Genomic DNA, 21,450 nt, shown 5'->3' with positions numbered 1-21,450 from the left:
TTTTAATGCACAGTAAATGAACCTGGGAAAGAATAAATAATTAGGACAATAGATATAAATACCTTTGTAATTTATATAAAAAAAAAAAAAAAAAAATGGTAGTTCCTGATGCAAGGGGGAGGATTATCGAGGATAATCTTCCATCAAGGGAGATTCCTCTTCTCACTGCTATGATAGTCTAAACTAATTCACTATCTTGAAATCTTTAGAAACATTGGCACAATTAACACTTAATTTAGAATCCTTTTTCACTAGAAAGATGTATAGAGAAATTTGTTTTTATTTATGCTTCAAATTTTGGCAAAAATGTGACAGCATTATTATTGAATTTGTAGTGCACATAGCCACTGCTTTATAAGTGATACTTTTCAATGTATGATGGAACAGTTTCCCATGCTTCAAGCATTCCCGTATTGTACTGAAAGGTTGTTGCTCTGCTGAGGCTGTTACCTCCTCCTCCCCTGACAAAATTTCCTCCACAACTTGCTGTGAAACAGGATACAACTTCACAAGCTCTTAAGTGGTCAACTCCTGTCTATGCTCTTCCACAAGCTCGTCGATGTCATTATTATCCACCTCCAGCCCCATAGTCTTGGCCAGAGACACAATCACATCAACTACAGGCTCCACAAACCTTCTTCCAAGCCAAAATAAAAGTTCTCTTGGTGACCCCCTCCCATACCTTGTAAGTCATCTTGAGGCAGGCAACGATGTGGAAGTGGTCGTTCCAAACTTGTCTGAGTCACAATTGGTTCCCTCAGTCAACTCAAAACAATGCTCAAAGAGTGCATTAGTGTAGGGCTTCCTAAAGTTTGAGATGACCTGCTGGTCCATGGGCTGAAGTAAAGGAGTAGTGTTGGGAGGCAGGAACTGGATCAAGATGAATCGAAATTCATCAAGGATGTCATCATCTAGACTTGAAGGATGGGCAGCGTTGTCTATAACAAGCAAGACATGAAGCGGCAGATTCATCTCGAGCAAATATTTTTTCACGGAGAGGCCAAACACCCCATTGATCCAATCAGTAAATAGGTCATGTGTCGCCAAAGCCTTGCTGTTGGACCTTCACATCACACTTAGTCTGTTCTTCTGGACTTTACACTTTTGAACGCTTTTGGATTTACTGAAAGGTAAATGAGCAGCAGTTTCACTTTCAAATTGCCACTTACATTGGTACAAAACAGCATGAGATGGTCTTTCATTGGCTTGTGACCAGGCAATGCCTTCTCTACTGTTATATAGGTTTGCCTTGGTATCTTCCAGAAAAGACCAGTCTCGTCCCAATTAAAAACCTGCAGCAGCAGGTAACCCTTGGAATCCACAAGCTTCCTAAAGTCACAGATGAAGTTCTTTTCTTTGCTGCCTTTGTGTCAGAGCTTGCTGCTTTGCTATGCCTCACAACACCATGTTTTTTTTTTTTTTTTTTTAACTGCCCACGGCTTGCCTTGAATGCTTCTTTGTCCATTGCTGCTTCTGGCATTTTCTTAGCGAGGCCATCAAAAATTATTTTCACGGTCTCATAAATGATGCTCTCATTAATAGTGTCACCTTGCATTTGCTTCTCGTTGATCCATATGAGAAGCAACCTTTCAACATTGTCAAGAATATGTGGCTGTTGCATAGATATTCCTGTCACTCCCTTTGAAGCATCTGTCGCCTTAATATTGTCCTTATTCTTGAGGATAACGCAAATTCTTGATGTCCGATTGTATGTGCGTGCAAGGTCAGCCACACTCGCACTTGTCCACAGTGATTTCACGTTTCACTTGAACAGTGATTTGTCTTTTTTTTTTTTTTTTTTTCCTTCGGGGAACATTCTTGCAAAAGTCTTTTTACTGAAAAAATTCACAAATGGATCCGAACACAAATTTGGAAAATGTACGATCACAAGTGACATTAAGATGCTGGCAGAACGAGTGCTAAACACAGGCTGATAACCGAGCTCCCCGGTAGCACGAACAGAACGTTCATTCCCTATACGTATGATACGTGTCCAGCTCTCATCACTGGCTTCATACTGAACGTACATAACAAACTGATCTATGGCATTATTTCATCACAATTCTTTTACCACATTAACATTTGGCTTCATACTGAACGTATATAACAAACTAATCTATGACATTATTTCATCACAAATCAATTACCACATTAACATTTGGTTTCATACTGGACATATATAATAAAGTAATCTATGACATTTCATCACTAATCAATTACCACATTAACATTTGGCTTCATAATGAACTTACATAACAAACCTATGGCATTATTTCATCACTAATCAATTACCACATTAACATTTGTTTCGTTTACAATTGTTTCATGATCCACTTAGTTACCACAATACAATTATTACAGTATGGTTGGAAAATATCCAGAATTGCACCCGCAGACAGTTTTATTACAAAAACATGTCTTGTTTTGGACAATTCTAAGACCTATGGTATTTTCGTCGAAATGTCGCGTTTTCCAGTTACGTACCCCCCCCCCCTTCCTACAATTATACCGGTTAAATAATCAATTTTTCGAAATAGAAACGGGGGTTTTACACCATTGTGGACGAATCTACGACTTTTCTAGTACTATGAATTTGTTGCCAGAAATGTCTAGTTTTCGAGATATGCCGCCTACCCCCTTCACAATTTTGGTAGCTGGGAATCTGGGGTTTTTAGGTGGGGAAGTAAAAGGTGAGTGGGTAACTAACCTTACCAAATTAACCTAATCTAGCCTATCCAATCCCACGCATGCATAACCTAGCATTATAGCCATTGTTCAAACTTAAAGCGGGAATCGCAACCCCGCAGGATAAACGTCGATTGGCAGTCGCATGACACTTATGGTTACATATGATTGGCTAGAAAGAAAATAGGCATAACGCGAAAAAGCTGCATTTAGTAGGGAAATGCCATAGAAGAAAAGTGTTAGAATAATCCAAAATAACACATAATCATGGTTTTATGATTGAATTTGCTGCGGGTGTTATACTGGGTATTTTCCATGCACTCATAAGCTGAATTACTTGAAAGCTGCAAAATTTGCTGGATTTTAAAGGGAAAAAAATCGACTCCAAGGTCGAAGTAAAAAAAAAAAAGATCCAAGATTTATGAGAAATTCTCAAGCAGTGGCAACACTGGCCGAGAAACAGACAGGAACTTGGTAGCCACGAGTCACAAAGAACTCGTGAATCGCGGCTAGCTTGGTAGAAAAGAGCCTTCGCATCAGGCATAGGCTCGTTAAGCGGTTTTTTTTTTTTTTTTTTTTTTTGTCCCTGGATAATATGAAAGCACTCATCTTTACACTGATGCTGCTTTAATGAACAAAAATGGATTACAGAGTCGGTAGTACGAAAATTATTTTTGCCCTCAATTTTGGCGGCATCCTCAGTTGATCTCGCGGCACTCACTGGTTCCGCGGCACACCGGTTGGGAACCTCTAGACTGTAGCCACATATATCGTGGATCAACATTCATTCCCCCAAAAGCCTACCTTCGAGTTGGAGCTAACCCTGTACTTTACATCCCAAGATTAAAACTGTCCACTCATAAAAGTGGAATACCACGTTTCGGGAACAGATGATATGAAATATGACATGATACAGCTACCTACACCCAAACGCAACATCCTTTATATAAACGTTTTCAACCATCTGCCTAGAGAGGAACAATTCCAATTGCCTTCCCCAAACCTGGGAAAAACGAAAGCTCTCCAAACAACAATGCCCAGTCGCATTTATAAAGGTCATTAAATTCTTAATAAAGGTGTTGTGGGAACTGGGACCATACTGTCCCATATCTCCTCTTCAATTTCATAAAGGATTACAAAGTGACCACATTGCAGACGACCCAATGCAAACGATTTTTTTTTTTTTTTTTTTTTTTTTTTTTTTTTTTCCTATACATGGCATTGCCTGGAAATGACGGAACATCCATAAACTTTGCCTCTGAGGATTTTAAGAAGTAATGTTCACTCTCGTTTCCCAGTTCTTAGCCCATAGAATATTGCAAGCGCACACCCTATCCTCACCACATACCCAACATCATATAACCACAAGGAAGCGTCTTCAGTGTTCTTATCTTCACCCTAGTAATAGGTGACGTAAGAAATCCACCCAGAAATAGATTGGTAAACGACTTAGCCCTGTGCTACGTCAGAATTTACCCTGTTCCTACCAAATGGCCTCTAAAACGCCACAATCTCATTGCGCAGGAAAGAAGAACTATGATTTAGCTTCTCCATCTCAAAATCAGTTCCCATGTACTTCTGTAGTCGACATTGCTGCAAAAGATACTCCACCAATACAACAAAGTACAACAGACTTGATTTATGGGCCTAATTTTCAACAACAGACTATTGGACCCTACTTCAAACAACTAAAAAGTTTGTACTAAGGAAGTTGACTATCCACCCCCGATCTCAACAGGTTCTTGACATGAAAATCACTCTCCACAACAAGAGTACCCGTACCGACCCAATCTTCCACATCATTGCAACCTTAGATACTCATCAAGATTTAATAAGTAATCATTTAACCCCATCCATGTGGTAACGTAATGGCAGACCTGTTATGAATGTTCCCAGCTAACTCGACCAACATATGAACTGGAAGATAACACAACAGTGGCAAGAATTTGCCCAAAATTGCTGGTAAATTACAGTCCGTAATAAAACTACCGACTAAACATCAAACTTGCTCCGCCACGTCCTCAGCCCTCCTATTACATAAGAACATAAGAATGAAGGAGACTGCAAGAGACCATAAGGCCTACACTAGGCAGCTCCGTATTCATCACCACCTGCCATCCCCATCCATAAAGCTGTCTAACCGTTTCTTAAAACAACTGATAATTTCAGCGCTCACTACATGGTTACTAAATATATTCCATTCGTTGACTACCCTATTACATAAGAATGAAGGAGACTGCAAGAGACCATAAGGCCTACACTAGGCAGCTCCGTATCCATCACCACCTGTCATCCCCATCCATAAAGTTGTCTAATAGTTTCTTAAAACAACTGATAGTTTCAGCGCTTACTTGCCCTGTACGCTCCGGCCTACGCCACGGCAAATGTGCTTTTCGCAGCACCGCTGGAAAGCTGCTGTTCAAAAAGCGGAGTACCCTTTCCCTCCCCCCCCCCAGCTGGACATTCAATGCGTACCTGACATTACAAGAATATCTCTACCGCATCAAGAGTATTCCCATCAACCGAATCTCCCACACCATAAAGCTGTACAACCCATCAAGAATTCGACGAACACCCACATAATGCCCATCCATATGGCAAAAGAATGGTAGGTCAGTTATCCACACTGGAAATAGCCAACAAAGTTCCCAACTGCCCACCCCCCAGAAAAACAATACATGTATATATATAACCACAGGACAAGGGAAACTTGTAGACAGTAAGTACTTTCGTATACATCTTCAGACTAACGAAAGTACTTACTATCTACAAGTTTCCCTTCTGTGGTTATTTTGCATTTTTGTATCACGGTAATGTGATTACTTGCATATATATATATATATATATATATATATATATATATGTGTGTGTGTGTGTGTGTGTGTGTGTATAAGTACATAAATGAAACGCACCCGACAGGAATCTCTCCTAGTCACCCATTCAATTGTTGCAAACATGTACACTAACGGCTCCCTTCCAAGCATGAAGGTTTCACACAGAAAGGTCCACAACTGAAACAGGATATGGAACCTTCCGACCTTCCGATCGCCATTGCTTCATCATCCTCGCCGCTCTGTATCCTTTATAAGAATCTTAAATTCACGAAGTGCTCTGCAAGCAGTTTCCATCCTCAAATCCACTGGTATACAAAATCTACTTGCCGATCATCCATAGCACCAATCGCTTCAGATGTCATGTTCGCATCCCGTAAACGTTGCCCTCACTCCAATACCAGTAGCAAATTACTTCCCAGCCTTCCGATACGTAATGCCAAGTATGAGACGAAGACAATGGGAATACCCATCAAGCTATCTCAAAAGTAATAACGATAAAAAAAATGCATCCGTAGTTACGTAGTTACGTCAGTGTAACCGACGTTTTGAAAATGCACTAGTACGCTAGGACATTACGTTACCACCTAACATGGCCACCTTCCTCATGACAGAGAAAGATCCTCCCTTCTAAAGGAAATTGTCAACATCAAAAGTGACAAAATTTTCACAATGAATGAAAATCCGACAAGAAATTAATAATGGTCTCAAACTGTCAGGAAATAGATTTGATTTGGAAGTGGGCAGGAACAACTTCGTCAACCGTGTAGTTAATGAATGGAATAAACTTCCTGCAGAGGCAATGCAATGTAGTTCAGTTCGAAGCTTTAAGATTCGTTAAGATACCTGTAAGGACTGCCATTTATTTTATATTATTTGTTTGTTATTATTTGTCTGTTTATTATTTGTTTGATTCTCATTTATTATTAGTTACCTGTCAATTTATTATTATTTACTATTTACCTGTTTGTTTATTATTTAACTATACCTATGCATTTATTTATTTTATTATTCATATTTTAATTCTTATTTATTTATCATTATTATATATATTTTTTTCGCATCTGACCTAGTTATGGACCAAAAGGTCTCCTGTCGGCATGCTCCCCCTTTGTAATCCTTTGTAAACTCCTACATAAACCACTAGAATGCCTGGCATGTGCAATACTCCGCTACAGCCTCTCGCACAACAATGACACTCCTCCAAATCTTGAATGAATAAACACAAGCGTCAGGTCAGAGTAATTAAAAGAGCTTTTCCAACCATTCTTGTAGTGATTCCTTTCTTACTTAGTTATTGCATATATTTATTGTATACGTAACTCTACTTTATTGTATATGTAATACTCATTTACTATACATGTAGTACGTAATCTCAATATTTTTGTAATTTAACTTGAATTTTGGCAATAAAAACACCATTTTTCAACTATGAGAAAACCGTCCGTACTTGGAACACAGTTTAGGAAATCTTCGGAAGTGTGACGATTGAGTAGTCAAACATCGCTATTCACACGCCATTGTTAAACAATGAATCTATTGAATAGTTGTGAGAATTTTTTTTTTTTTTTTTAATTATGATCTAATGTGTAGCTGTCGAGTGTAAAAACTGTTAAGGAATCTATCAACAATGTCAATAATTTGAACTTCCACATCGTCTAAGCTTCCAACACCTGATGTTTTGGAATCCTCCCTTGTAATATATAGTATCCTAAGATAAATAAATACAAAAAAAAATAATGTAGAAGGTTCCTTTGGAAAGTATAAACGTCCCACCCTCCCTCGATAATCGCTAATAGATGCTCACATCGAGAGATAATTTGATTCGAAATCATGGGTTCACTAAAGTCATGTCTAATTAGTTTTCTATTTACATTAATATCTACAAGGCCTCAGATAACAATGATAGCCACAATGTTGTTTACCTTGACAGCAAAGAGTTCGAGGTGCCCCACCAGGGGCTACTAAATAAAGTCAAAGCCCTTGGCTGAGGATGAAAATTATTTGAATCAGTGGAGTACTCCACTTGGATCAGTGTCAGAAAACAGCGGCGTAAAATCCAAATGGGGGAATGTTACTAGTGGAGTTCCCCAGGGCTTGGTTTTGGGTCCCTTATTATGTTTACAAAAGACTTGGACAATGGGACTAGTACTGATGTTAGTAAGTTTGCGGACGCCAAAGTAGGTCAGGAGAAGACATCAAGATACTGCAGGAAGATCTTGACAAATTGTTCACATGGTGAAATGGCAAATGGACTTCAGTATCTCAAAGTGCAGTGTGTTAAATGTAGGTTTACACAACCCAGAAAGCAGGTATACCTTAGATAACACATTTTTACAGAAAAATGAGAGCGTAAGAGACTTGGGAGTGCTAGTGAGTCCTAACCTTAAATCCAGGAAAGTGCATTAGTCCCAGGAATAGAGCTAACGAGCATAAGGTTTTATGCTAGGACTGTTACGAATAAAAGTGCAGAGATAGTTATCAAATTCGATCTGTGGTTAGATCCATCCTTGACTAATGCGGTAGTTTTAGTCTCCGTCCCATACAATGGATATTAATTCTATGGAAATAAACACCTGAATATATGGACGAAGCTTTTATTAGTAGGACGTCTCGCTTGTTGCATCCCTTTCAAGTACATAGTCGTAATTTTTTTTTCATAAGATGGTCATTAAGCCTGGTTTGAATTTGTACAGTCTCGACGTACACATGACTGTGATTAGATAAGAGTAAGGGAGGGGCTCCCTGAATACTACGAAAGGTTAAGGAGAAGGTGGACCTTTCCTAGTATTCAGTGTTCCCTCTCTCCCTCCCTCCGTTCCTCTTATTACAAAGGCGGAGCATGCCGGCACGAGACCTTTTGGTCCATATCTAGGTCGGATGCGAAAAAAAATAATAATAATAATAGATAAATAAACAAAAACTATGATAATGTAATTATCAAATAAAATACATAGATAAATGCATAGGTATAGTTAAATAATAAACAAACAGGTAAATAGTAAATAATAATAAATTGACACATAACTAATAATAAATGAGAATCAAACAGACAAATGATAACAAAACAAAAACAAATAATATGAAATAAACGATAATCATTACAGCATCTTGCTTAGGTTTTTATTTAATCTGTCGTGTGTATTACGACTAAGTACTTGGAAAAGCTGTGCCAAGCGAAACGTCATTTGTCAGAGTGTCATTCCCCCCCCCCTTTCCAAGATAGTTTGTTTCAAAATGTGCATTCTAAATAATATGCAAATATTACTAAAATCCTTTTATTTTTTCTAATCATAAGATTAACTTGGGTCAGCATTGGTATAATTCCAGCCCAGGTGACAGGCCAGGTAGGCCAAAACCTATAATTGCTTTCCTTACCCCGTAAACTTATTGTGGTCACAATTCACCCCCAGAAAATCCTAAATTCCCCCCTGGGGGTGAATTTCACCCCTAATGAGAACCCCTGTTATAGAGGCTCCGTCATCACATTTGTTGTTCACTTCGATAAACTTGTCGGCGACTTCCGCTTTCATGCGAATATCAGTTTACTAGAATCAGTACAGAGGAGAATGACCAAAATGATATATGGGCTCAGAACTTTACCTCACGAGAACAGGCTTAAACACCTTAATCTACACTGGAAAGACGCAGAGTACAGGGTGATCTAGTAGAGGTGTTCAAGTGGATCAAGGACTTTAACAAGGGGGATGCAGACAAGGTTATCATATTAAGACAACAGGGTAGGACTCTCAGTAGTGGATTTGAATTGGACAAATTTAGATTTAAGAAGGAAATAGGCAAGAATTGGTGGACCAATAGAGTGGTCAACGAATAGAATAGACTTAGTAACCAGGTAGTTAGTGAGCGCTGAAACTATCGGTTGTTTTAAGAAAATGTCAGACAATTTTATGGATGGGGATTAGATGGTAATGAACATGAAACTGCCTAGTATAGGCCTGATGGGCTCCTGTAGTCTCCTTCAATCTCATGTTCTTATGACTGCAGGATATTCAACAAGGCATATTACACAGACAAGTATTTTTTCTTATATAATTATATGTATTTATATATATTATATATATATATATACATATATATATATATATATATATATATATATATATATATATAACTTTTTTGGTCATCGATTTAAACTGGCTACATCATCTAATAGTCCAATTTGACCCATTGACACAATGTCTTTCTCATTGATTATATATCTCAGAATTATGAATTTAGTTGAAAATATCCCTTATGCAAGACTGTATGCCAAATTCAGCTTCATGCGTTCATGTAAGTTTTTTTTTTTTTTTTTTTAAGAGGGCTACATAAAAACGCAATTTTTTCAGTTATTTCCGAGGTAGCAGAAGCCTACTTTCTATCTCTCATGGTCTAGTTCCTGATCCTGAAGAGTAACTTAGGGAACGTTCCGCACACACGAGAACCCTATGGACCGCACATTTTGTGAATCTGCACATATTATGAATATTCATAAAATGTGCAGCCCCAATAATAAACCAATTGGACGCACAGATAACGAATCCATTAGACATGTACAGTATACAGTATGAAGATTCGTGAAAAGATTAGGTTGTGTTCATAATGTGTGCATGTCTAATGAATTCGTTGTCTTTGCGCCCAGTTGTGAATTTATTGGTGTTGTATATTTTATCGAATATTCATATGTGTGCTTTCACAAAATGTGCATGACGGCCTACAAATGACATGCTTAGCCCTGGGCCCTATGATAGACCATGGAGTTGAGTGTGACTGTCTCAATACTACTAAATTATGGTCCGTGTTGTTGGCCTATGCCTATGAGACTGAGACTGTCTTGACTGGCTATTCCCCAGATCCATTCACCCACCCTCACCCCCTGCCCCAGCCAGGGGGGTGAGTAAAGTCATGGTTAAGCCTATAGCCACATCACTAATTCATTGATTAGGTTAGCATGACTCATAAGATGATCTAGTTTTGTCTTAGGTATTTCCTATTTCCTATTGTTTTTGCCCTGTGTCCCAGGTTTTCCTCTTCCTGATCCTGTTCCTCCCCGTTTTCTTTACTACTCTGGTCGGGCTTCCCATTTTCATCGTCATCGTCAAGAATGTTCAATAATTTCCTGATCATCTTTTGACGTTTGGCGTCGTATTATGGACTCAAACATATATGGCCGGACGGATAATGAACGAACTCAAAGGAACACAAAGGAAGAACAAACAACAGCAGGCCTACTGGCCCTAACGAGGCTGTTTGTGTTAACTAAACTACACTACAGTTAAGGAAACAGGGCAACTAGGTGATAGAAGATGAACTAACACTACTGCTATCACTATCCTATCCAATTAATCCAATTGTGATTAAATGTCTGGTTGTCATATCTTTTATTGCAAAGGATAATATTTTATCTGCGGATTAGATTCCAAGTATTTGTCTAAGCGATTTTTAAATGTTGTTATCGTGTTACTTTCGACGACAGTGGGAGGTAACGAATTCCACACGTTAACAACCCGGTTAAAGAAGAAGTGCTTTCGTTCGTAGAGAATCTTTTGCCAATTACTTTGAAATCGTGGCGTCTTCTTGTATTTGATTGGTCTAATAAGAAGTAATCTTTGACATTAATGTTGTCAAAGCCTTTGAACATTTTAAAAACCTCAATCAAATCTCCTCGCATTCTTCTTTTTGAGAGGGAGAATAAGTTTAGATTTTTTAGTCTTTCTTCATACGGCAGATTTCTCAGCCTTTGTATCATTTTGGTCACTCTCCGTTGTACTCTTTCTAGTTTGTTAATATCTTTCTGGTAGTATGGGGACCAAAATTGTACACAATATTCTAGATGGGGACGAACCAAGGAGTTATAGAGGTTTAGCAATATTTTTTCTGATTTATTTTCGAAGATTCTTCCGATGAAGCCAACTAATTTGTTTGCTGTTTTAACAACTTCTGAGCAATGTTGACTTGGCCTCAAATCATTTGATATTAAAACTCCTAGATCTTTTTCTTTAGTTACTGAATCCAGTATTTCGCCATTCATTTGGTATTGGATGTGATCATTGTTACCTCCAATGTGCATAACTTTACATTTGTTAACGTTAAATTTCATTTGCCACTTGCTAGCCCATCTTGATAATTTATCTAGATCGGATTGTAGAGTTTCTTTCTCTTTGGTGGTTGTTACTTTACCGGCAATTTTTGTGTCATCAGATTTAATTAGATTCTGCGATACTTTTCAATAGAAACCGCGAGTGTGTGCGCTATTATCAATTCTAAGGTGCTATTTTGTAAATACAATGACGACTACGACGTTCTGCCGATGCTTGATGGCTGCGCGTTTACTGGATCTTTGGAAATCCGCTCTTATGAGCGCGTGTATTAACGCATTCAACTCCGATGACAAGATGTCTTGTCATTTGGTCAAATAAAACAAAAAATCATAAAACACCAAAATGTTTGATCAAACACCAGAAAAATATGACGTCAATCCTCGCTTCGCTCGCAGCGAAGCGAGGACTGACGTCATATTTTTCTGGTGTTTGATCAAACATTTTGGTGTTTTATGATTTTTTGTTTTATTTGACCAAATGACAAGACATCTTGTCATCGGATTTGAATGGGTTAACAACCCGAATGTGGCGGTCTGGTTGCGGGTTCTGTTTTTGGATGAAAGCACCTGTTGCAAACTTGAATCAAAAAGGAAACATAAAAATAAAATTCGTTTTGACCTCTGCCTCACAGCTGTGAAAATGAGGTGAACGTGTGTAAAGAGAATTAAATGCAAAATCACTTCTCAGTAGTGCCAGGCACAACCGGCCTCGTCCGGTCCGTATTTCATATTTTCAGCTGGAAAAACGGGGAGTCTGTATACCCATCCCTTTCGCTTTTTCTCCAACTATCATTCCTAGTTTTAAAATCACTTGTAGTCTTTGCTTGAGCTGTCTTCTAATCTATTCCAGGATTCTTTCTTTCTTTCCTATCTCTTAGATACATGGTCGTTTTCAATGTGTTCCTATGACCTCGGAGCGCTGTCCGGTCCTACACCAAAATATTTTCTGTGTCAATTCTATCTACTTCATGATTATAGAGACCTTAACACTATATTGTCACCTCTTTCAATGATGACAGATCTGGTGCTCTTCGCAAAGCTAGGAACCAATTTGGTCGATGTTCTCTGTATTCTATCTTGTTTGTATTCTTCATTATGTGTGCTCATACTCACGTGTGAGTCAGTGTAAGCGTTATTTGGATGTGCTTACTTATAATCTTAACGTGAATAAACGTTCATAATTGAATGAAAACATATCAATGACACAAATGTCTATAGAGAGCTTTAGTAACAGGAAGTTTAGAAACTCCGCCAATAACGTTTGTACCATACCGTGACCTCTACCTTTGTCCCCTTTTCTGTCCGTGGGATGTCTTCACTCTCCTTGCCAGATTTATTTGAAACATTAATACCTCCTGTTCCCTTTCGTTTGTGCTCAAAGAACGATACTCAAAGACAATTTGGCACCAAGAGAGTTGTAGTGATGCAGGTTGAACCAGTACCACCAGATAATTATTGATTGCAGTCAGAAGAAAATGGACAATCACGTGATCTGGTGGTGGCACAGTTAGGTGCCAGCCAGCCAGCCAGCCAGCCGGCCGGTGAAGCAAGGGAGAGTCCCATGCCTTTGGCACAGTGTGGCACCACGAACCTCCGGAGGGGATGGGCGGATGAGGGCGGTTGTTGAGTAATAATATAACTGGTATGTGCCACCCCCCCCTATCCCTCCTTCGCCCTCTGTCTGTTCCTTTCTCCTCTCTTCTCTCTTCTCTTCTTTTCTCTTCTCTTCTCTCCTTCCCTTTCTCCAGCTTCTCTTCGACCTACATGCCTGTCTGTCATTCTCTCTCTTCGTTTGTCTGTTTTTTCCTCTGGTTATAAATGTCAGTCAATTTCCGTATTTCGGTGAGGTCATTTTCTGTGTGTATGTCAGTCTTTGTAACCCCCAGTCAGTGTATTATGAGTGTGTATGTGTGCTTGTGTTCGTTTTGTCTTTTAGTTCCCCCCTCTCTCTCTCTCTCTCTCTCTCTCTCTCTCTCTCTCTCTCTCTCTCTCTCTCTCTCTCTCTCTCTCTCTCTCTCTCTCTCTCTCTCTCTCTCTCTCTCTCTCTCTCTCTCTCTACCTCTACCTCCTCTTCCCCCTCTCTCTATCTATCTCTCTATTTATCTATATCTATATATATATATATATATATATATACATATATATATATATATATATATATATATATATATATATATATATATATATATATATATATATATATATATATATCACACTCTACCTCCTCTCCCCTCTCTCTCTATCTCTCTATTTATCTCTCTCTCTCTCTCTCTCTCTCTCTCTCTCTCTCTCTCTCTCTCTCTCTACCTCTACCTCCTCTTCCCCCTCTCTCTCTCTATCTATCTCTCTATTTATCTATATCTATATATATATATATATATATATATATATATATATATATATATCTCACACTCTACCTCCTCTCCCCTCTCTCTCTATCTATTTATCTATCTCTATCTATCTCTCTCTCTCTCTCTCTCTCTCTCTCTCTCTCTCTCTCTCTCTCTCTCTCTCTCTCTCTCTCTCTCTCTCTCTCTCTCTCTCTCTCTCTCTCTCTCTCTCTCTCTCTCCAGACCCATGAAGTAATAATTACACCAATGGAGCAGGAGAGAGAGAGAGAGAGAGAGAGAGAGAGAGAGAGAGAGAGAGAGAGAGAGAAGGAGGGGAGGTCGCTGCACAACCACACTCCCTTTTCTTCAACTCCGTTGGCCATCTCCCATGCAGATCCCCTCTCCATCCCGCCGTTTTCGGGGAGACACGAGCAACTCTTAAGAGACTAATTTCCATCCGTCTTTTGAAGCAGATTTGCAGTCCGTAGCTCTCGTGAAGGGGTCTGATAATGCTGGAATAAAAATATATTTCCCTCCAGCATAATACCAAATGACATTTTACGTAAATTGTTGAGAAATCACATTGGCGATTTTACGGCGAAAAAAAAGTGTTGACGGTATCGCCGATTAATTGGAGGTTGGTGGAGAGATAGCTCAGTGTGATAACTCTTGGCTCGCAACGGCTTGCCCGTATTTCAGAAGTGATCACGTGACCAGAGGTGACTCTCGATTAAGGTCACATCGACCTTCGTAACTTGGCCCACTGAAGCCTTCATCGTTGTGACAAAGGATTACAAAGGCGGAGCATGCCAACATGAGACCTTTTGGTCCATAACTAGGTCGGATGCGAAAAAATATATATAATAATGATAAATAAATAAATAATTGAAATTATGATAATATAGATGATAATGAATAAAATGAATAAATGCATAGGTATAATTGAATAATAAACAAACAGATAAATAGTAAATAATAATAAACTTACATATAACTAATAATGAATTAAAATCAAGCAAGTAATGATAAATAGACAAATAATAACAAACAAATAAACAAATAACATAAAATAAATGGCAACCATTACATCATCTTGCTTAGGTGTTCATCAGTGGAATGAGATCGTATAGCATTAGTGACCCCATCCACGGTGCGATCTGGTCTTGAGGCCGCCGGACAGATCTGGTCGGATCCGACCAGATTAGATCGTGTATGTACGTATTTTGGTTTGCCTAACCAACATCCATGATCTTGTCAGATTCGACCAGGCCTCAAGACCAAATCGTACCGTGTATGAACAGACCTGGTCGGATCCGACCAGATTAGGTCGTGTATGTACTGATTTTGGTTTGCCTGACCAACATCCATGATCTTGTCAGATTCGACCAGGTCTCAAGATCAAATCGTACCGTGTATGAACAGATCAGGTCGGATTCGACCAGATTAGATCGTGTATGTACGTTTTTGGTTTGTCCAACCAACATCCATGATCTTGTCAGATTCGACCAGGCCTCAAGACCAAATCGTACCGTGTATGAACAGATCTGGTCGGATCCGACCAGATTAGGTCGTGTATGTACTGATTTTGGTTTGCCTGACCAATATCCATGATCTTGTCAGATTCGACCAGGCCTCAAGATCAAATCGTACCGTGTATGAACAGATCTGGTCGGATCCGACCAGATTAGATCGTGTATGTACGTTTTTGGTTTGTCCAACCAACATCCATGATCTTGTCAGATTCGACCAGGCCTCAAGACCAAATCGTACCGTGTATGAACAGATCTGGTCGGATCCGACCAGATTAGATCGTGTATGTACGTATTTTGGTTTGCCTAACCAACATCCATGATCTTGTCAGATTCGACCAGGCCTCAAGACCAAATCGTACCGTGCACGGTCTCCCTCAGACAGGTTAATGTCACTTCGCCTGCCGACGATCAGCAAAACCAAATATCCAGAGACCGTATGTCATCACCAAGTATCTTTGATGCCGGAAGCATAGAAGGGGTTTAAGTCCGTTTGAGATGTGTTTAGATACCCTTCGATATGGGATCAGATCCTTTATAATTGGGCTCAGATTCTTCCGACATGAGTTTAAGTCCTTCCGACATGGGTTTAGATTCCTTCGAAAGGGGGTTTAGATCCTTTATATTTGGGTTTAGATACCTTCGACATGGGATTAGATATTTTTCCTGGCGAAGGAGTGGTAACCATAAAGCGGAATAAAATCATCTGTCTTTGGTCAGAATTAAAAGAAGTAAACCTCATTAAGGAAGAGCTGTTTTATTTAGCAGAGGCGACTCGTTCAAGGCCAAGGTCGATTTGCTTTCTAGTCGAGAGGGTTGACCGTGTCTACGTTTTGTCGACATTAGTCGAATGAGGGGATCTTAGCGTCGAGTAACGAACGCCTAAAGCAGCGTTTCTCAACCAGGGTTTCCCGGAACCCTTAAGGTTCCGCAAAAGGTCCCTAAGGGTTCCGCGAGAACAAGTGAGATAAGCTAATGCACTTTTGATTTTCTATCTAATTTCATATACGTAATATAAATAATTAAACACGCACGACATATTCTTGGTTATTGTAATAATGTAATATAGACATCATCCTATCTAACCTATTATTACGATGAAAATAAAATGAGAAAGATTTTTTTTTTTTTTCGTGCAGGGGTTCCTTGAGACATCATGCAATTTATTTCAAAGGTTACACAAGGGTAAAGAGGTTGAGAAACGCTAGCTTATAGGCATTCATTCGCAAACAAAATTCCAAATGATTTGGCTCGCGTCAATGGTTCAGGTGGTCATAATTTTCTGGCAAGAATTACCGGAAGAAGAATTAGCTTTGCTCAGATTTACATGGCTAAAGTTGCTGGATGAGTAGACTCTTTAATTTAAAGTATACATAATCGTTTGACATTTGATAGCTATTCTTCCAGCGGTTACTTACTATTTATTCCGATGGATCTTGAACCTCAGGTAGATTCTGGTCCGCCAACAGTAATCCTCTCCATGCCCTTCAGTCCTGTGCTGCTTCCATCCAGGTTGCTTTATTTCAACAGTAAATAAGTTAATTAGTCAGATTCACGTGAAATCGACTTCATATTGGCTTCATTCGACTAGTAATCGCATTGGTGGAAATCAATGAGGATACAAAACAGATGATATTGTTTAACGTCACAAACTCCTCACTATCGGAAGGCTAGAACGGTGCCCCTCACAGACGACTTTTTAGCGTGGAATTTAATTAACCATGCCCTTGGTTCAGCTTCGCCGGTGGCAGGATTCGAACCGCCATCCCCTCGACCTTCGCCGCAAGTAATGACGCCCTAACCCGCTCAGCCAGAAACAGAAATAACAATTATGATGATAATTTAACTAAGTATGATAATCATAATCATGGTGATAAGAATAAGAATTATAATACCAACAACAACTCTCCAAAGATAATAGTGGAGGGAAGGTAGACCAAACATAGGCCAAGGGTAGGATTGTATCAACATTGACACAAAAGTCGACCCATTGGGGAGAGATTGATATGGACACAACAGGAATGGAAAGTCATTGTCAAGGTCGATGAGTCTAAAGGAAGCTCTCGAATCACTCAATGTGGGAAACTTTCCTCTAGAACCAGAGGAATATAAGGAGTCTCAGTTGGTGGATTTTGTACCAAGGGAGGTTGGGGGGGGAGATGGGGGGGTTATGCTCCCCTTGATTTTTGGCCACTCCCTCGGTTGCACTCCCTTCCCCCCCTTCCAGTTTTTTATTTGCAAATTTCAACTGAACTAGGTAAAAAAAAAAGTGTACTACGAGCGAACTGTAAATTGTTGATAGAGAATGTGATTATTTGTCACCTATTTGAAGAACAATTTGGCTTAATCTGATTCTAAGGATTGTTTTTTTTTTAATTCAGATGCTGCCAATTTGAGCACCAGTAAAATTGGTACTCTAGCTATTGTCATTTATATGGCTGTAGAAAGCTCAATTTGACTGCGAGTTATTGTTGACAGTTGTAACTTTTTCTTTGCGAAAATGAAGTTAGTGGAAAAAAACTCATAAATTCTATCATCAGTGACAGATTGAGGAAAATTATTTACGGTTATTTGGGAATTTGGCAGCCGACAGAGAAATGGTAGGATTGATTTCCAATAGATAAAATCTCAAAAACGTTGCATGTCCATGAATTCGCTATGTTCATTGCTTAAGGGCGTGATCAATTCATTTATATCATTTGATTGGTTTATTTTTATTTTTGACGGATATTATGAAATATCACCATATTTACGTATGCTGAAATGATCTCTAACCATAAATAATTAGTTTCGTATGATTGTACCAAAGAGAAACCCAATCACTACTCATAGGATTAATCTGTATGAAAATATAATCTCCACCAAAAATATTAGCCTCATCGTTATGCATCTTTCCTCGCGTAAAATATGCACTAGATAGTAGATAAAAAGTGTCCTGACAACAAAAGTACCAGCACTGAAAATTAAACACGAATTTAAGTTGAATTCGATGGCAAATGTACTCGGAATCAACGAAAACATCAACACTGAAGTATGAGTTGACTGTATCAGTGTTAAAACACTTTTAGCATTAGAAAAGTCTTACGGTGTTATCTTCTATATCTATATAAAAATATTCTTCTAAAAAAAAAAAACGCTGTGGAAGTTGGGGACTGGTGGTATTTCGGTGACACTTTGTCCTAAAAATATTCTTGAAAAAGCGCTTGGGTAAGACGGGGTCAGGTGGTATTCTTCCTCTTCTTCTTCTTCTTCTTCTTCTTCTTCTTCTTCTTCTTCTTCTTCTTCTTCTTCTTCTTCTTCTTCTTCTTCGCGTTCTTCTTCTTCTTCTTCTTCTTCTTCTTCGCGTTCTTCTTCTTCGCGTTCTTCTTCTTCTTCGCGTTCTTCGCGTTCTTCTTCGCGTTCTTCTTCTTCTTCGCGTTCTTTTTCTTCTTCGCGTTCTTCTTCTTCTTCCTCCTCTTCTTCGCGTTCTTCTTCTTCGCGTTCTTCTTCGTCTTCGCGTTCTTCTTCTTCTTCTTCGTCTTCGCGTTCTTCTTCTTCTTCGTCTTCTTCTTCTTCTTCTTCTTCTTCTTCTTCTTCTTCTTCTTCTTCGTCTTCTTCTTCGCGTTCTTTTTCTTCTTCTTCTTCGCGTTCTTCTTCTTCTTCTTCTTCTTCTTCTTCTTCTTCTTCTTCTTCTTCCTCTTCCTCTCCTTCTTCTTCTTCTTCTCCTTCTTCTTCTTCTTCGCGTTCTTCTTCTTCTTCTTCTTCGCGTTCTTCTTCTTCTTCGCGTTCTTCTTCTTCGCGTTCTTCTTCTTCTTCTTCTTCGCGTTCTTCTTCTTCTTCTTCTTTGAGTTCTTCTTCTCCTTCTTCTTCTTCTTTGCGTTCTTCTTCTTCTTCTTCTTCGCGTTCTTCTTCTTCTTCTTCTTCTTCTTCTTCTTCTTCTTCTTCTTCGCGTTCTTCTTCTGCTTCTTCTTCTTCTTCTAAATAAAAATATTCTTCTAAAAAACGCTGTGGACGTCGGGGAAAGGTGGTATTACGGTGACACTTTGTCCTAAAAATATTCTTTGCAAATTCCTGGGTGAGTTTCAACTCGCTGATTGGCTGAGAGAGTGATGACGTCACGGCAACGGAGACAACTGATTGGCCGAGAGCGGTGACGTCACGGCAACGGAGACGGCTGATTGGCTGAGAGCGGGACGAAAAAATAAAATTCTCCAAAATGTTTCAATGTCACGACGTCCCAAACCGATTTGAACGGGGATCCGGCAAAAAGATTACAATGACGGACCCCGTGACACGGGCCATCCCTGTAAGGGTATAAATCGCATATACGCGGTCGCGGGACTCGAGCGGATCTAGAGGACTCGAGCGGATCTAGAGGACTCGAGCGGATCTTTGGGACTCGAGCGGATCTAGAGGACTTGAGCGGATCTTTGGGACTCGAGCGGATCTTGAGGGCTCGAGCGGATATTTGGGACTCGAGCGGATCTTGAGGACTCGAGCGGATCTACGGGACTCCACCAAAATATAGACTAAAAACACGTGGGCGTAAATCTAAATAAAAATGTTCTTCTAAAAAACAAAAATGACGAAAATAAAAGAGGTGAATAATTTACAGTTGTTTATTTTATAGCCTTTGTTTGAAGGTGGGGCGTAGCCCCCCGCGAGCGAAGCGAGGTGCGCCGCAGGCCAAGCCCCCCGGCGAAGCCGGGCTGGCGAAGCCAGGGGCTTGTTCTTAAAAAAAATCTTTCCTTGTATAAATCTTTCCTTATATAAATCTTATATATAAATCCTTGGAAGGGAGAGATTTTTTCTTAAGAATACCACTGTAAGAATCTTACGATGGTATTCTTAAAAAAATATTTCCTTATATAAATCTTTCTTTATCTAAATCTTATATATAAATCCTCGGAAGGGAAATATTTTTTTTAAGAATACCATCGATAATGCAAACAAGTAAACAAGAGCATGTGTGGCGTATATTTTACACTTGTTTGAATGACAGCAACGTGTATACTTTTTTTCCATACAGTCAGCCGTATGGGAGCGGTACAATATCATTCCCTTACACTCCCAATACGTGTCCCTTGCATTCCTTCCCGTTTCTAAGATTGCATGCCATTCGTCACTGTTGTAAAATCCTAGACACGGCAACTGAAACGATACATCTATATTTAGAATATCAGCACGAAAGTTGGGTTCACTTGAAACACACGTTTGGTAAAATCAATGTCGAACGTACGTTGGGTGACCCGATGTTTATCCGAGCAAACCCCCATGCAGACACCCTTCCCATTCCAAACCGTTTTTTGTAGGATCGGTCGACTTGCTTTAGCCATGAGGTCAATGGACATCCCTACCGTCTCCTTCACTAGAGTCCTTATTGTGTGGAGACAACCGTGAGTCAGCTCAACATCAAGGAAGCACACCACATACCCTCATTGTCGGAGTTTATGTTCACGAATTATATTGATAACGGGCTTTGATTAGGTTTTACGCAACAGTCACTGGTTTGACGCATTTTCATCTCGGCAGTGCTCCATAATTCTTTCCAAGACATTTGGTACCAAAGGCGTCGAAATATCTCTACGAGTTTTCATTATATCTCCACTGTCCATGTGTTGCAACACAATACCTATATGTCTTTATGCTTACCCTTGAGTTTATGATTTATTCAGTCTGTACTGGTGCATTTGTGCTCATGGTGAAATGTGGTATATGGTGGTAAGCTTCAACGAATTCCTATTGTGTGATCTGACCCTCGGTCAGAAAGACTGACCTCACGGCCACCTGCATCAAGCTCGGAAGACAAGGAATGTTACCAAAACATAGCATTAACTATATGTTATTCATTACGTCGATAGGATAATGATTCTTCCTGTATATATGTATTTTTCCTTTATATGTATATATATATATATATGTATATATATATACATATATATATACATATGTATATATATACATATATATATATACATATGTATATGTATATACAT

Source organism: Oratosquilla oratoria, chromosome 23, assembly GCF_046742065.1.
Source record: "Oratosquilla oratoria isolate Oo_2021 chromosome 23, ASM4674206v1, whole genome shotgun sequence".
Classification (NCBI taxonomy): domain Eukaryota; kingdom Metazoa; phylum Arthropoda; class Malacostraca; order Stomatopoda; family Squillidae; genus Oratosquilla; species Oratosquilla oratoria.
This window is presented reverse-complemented; position numbering follows the sequence as displayed.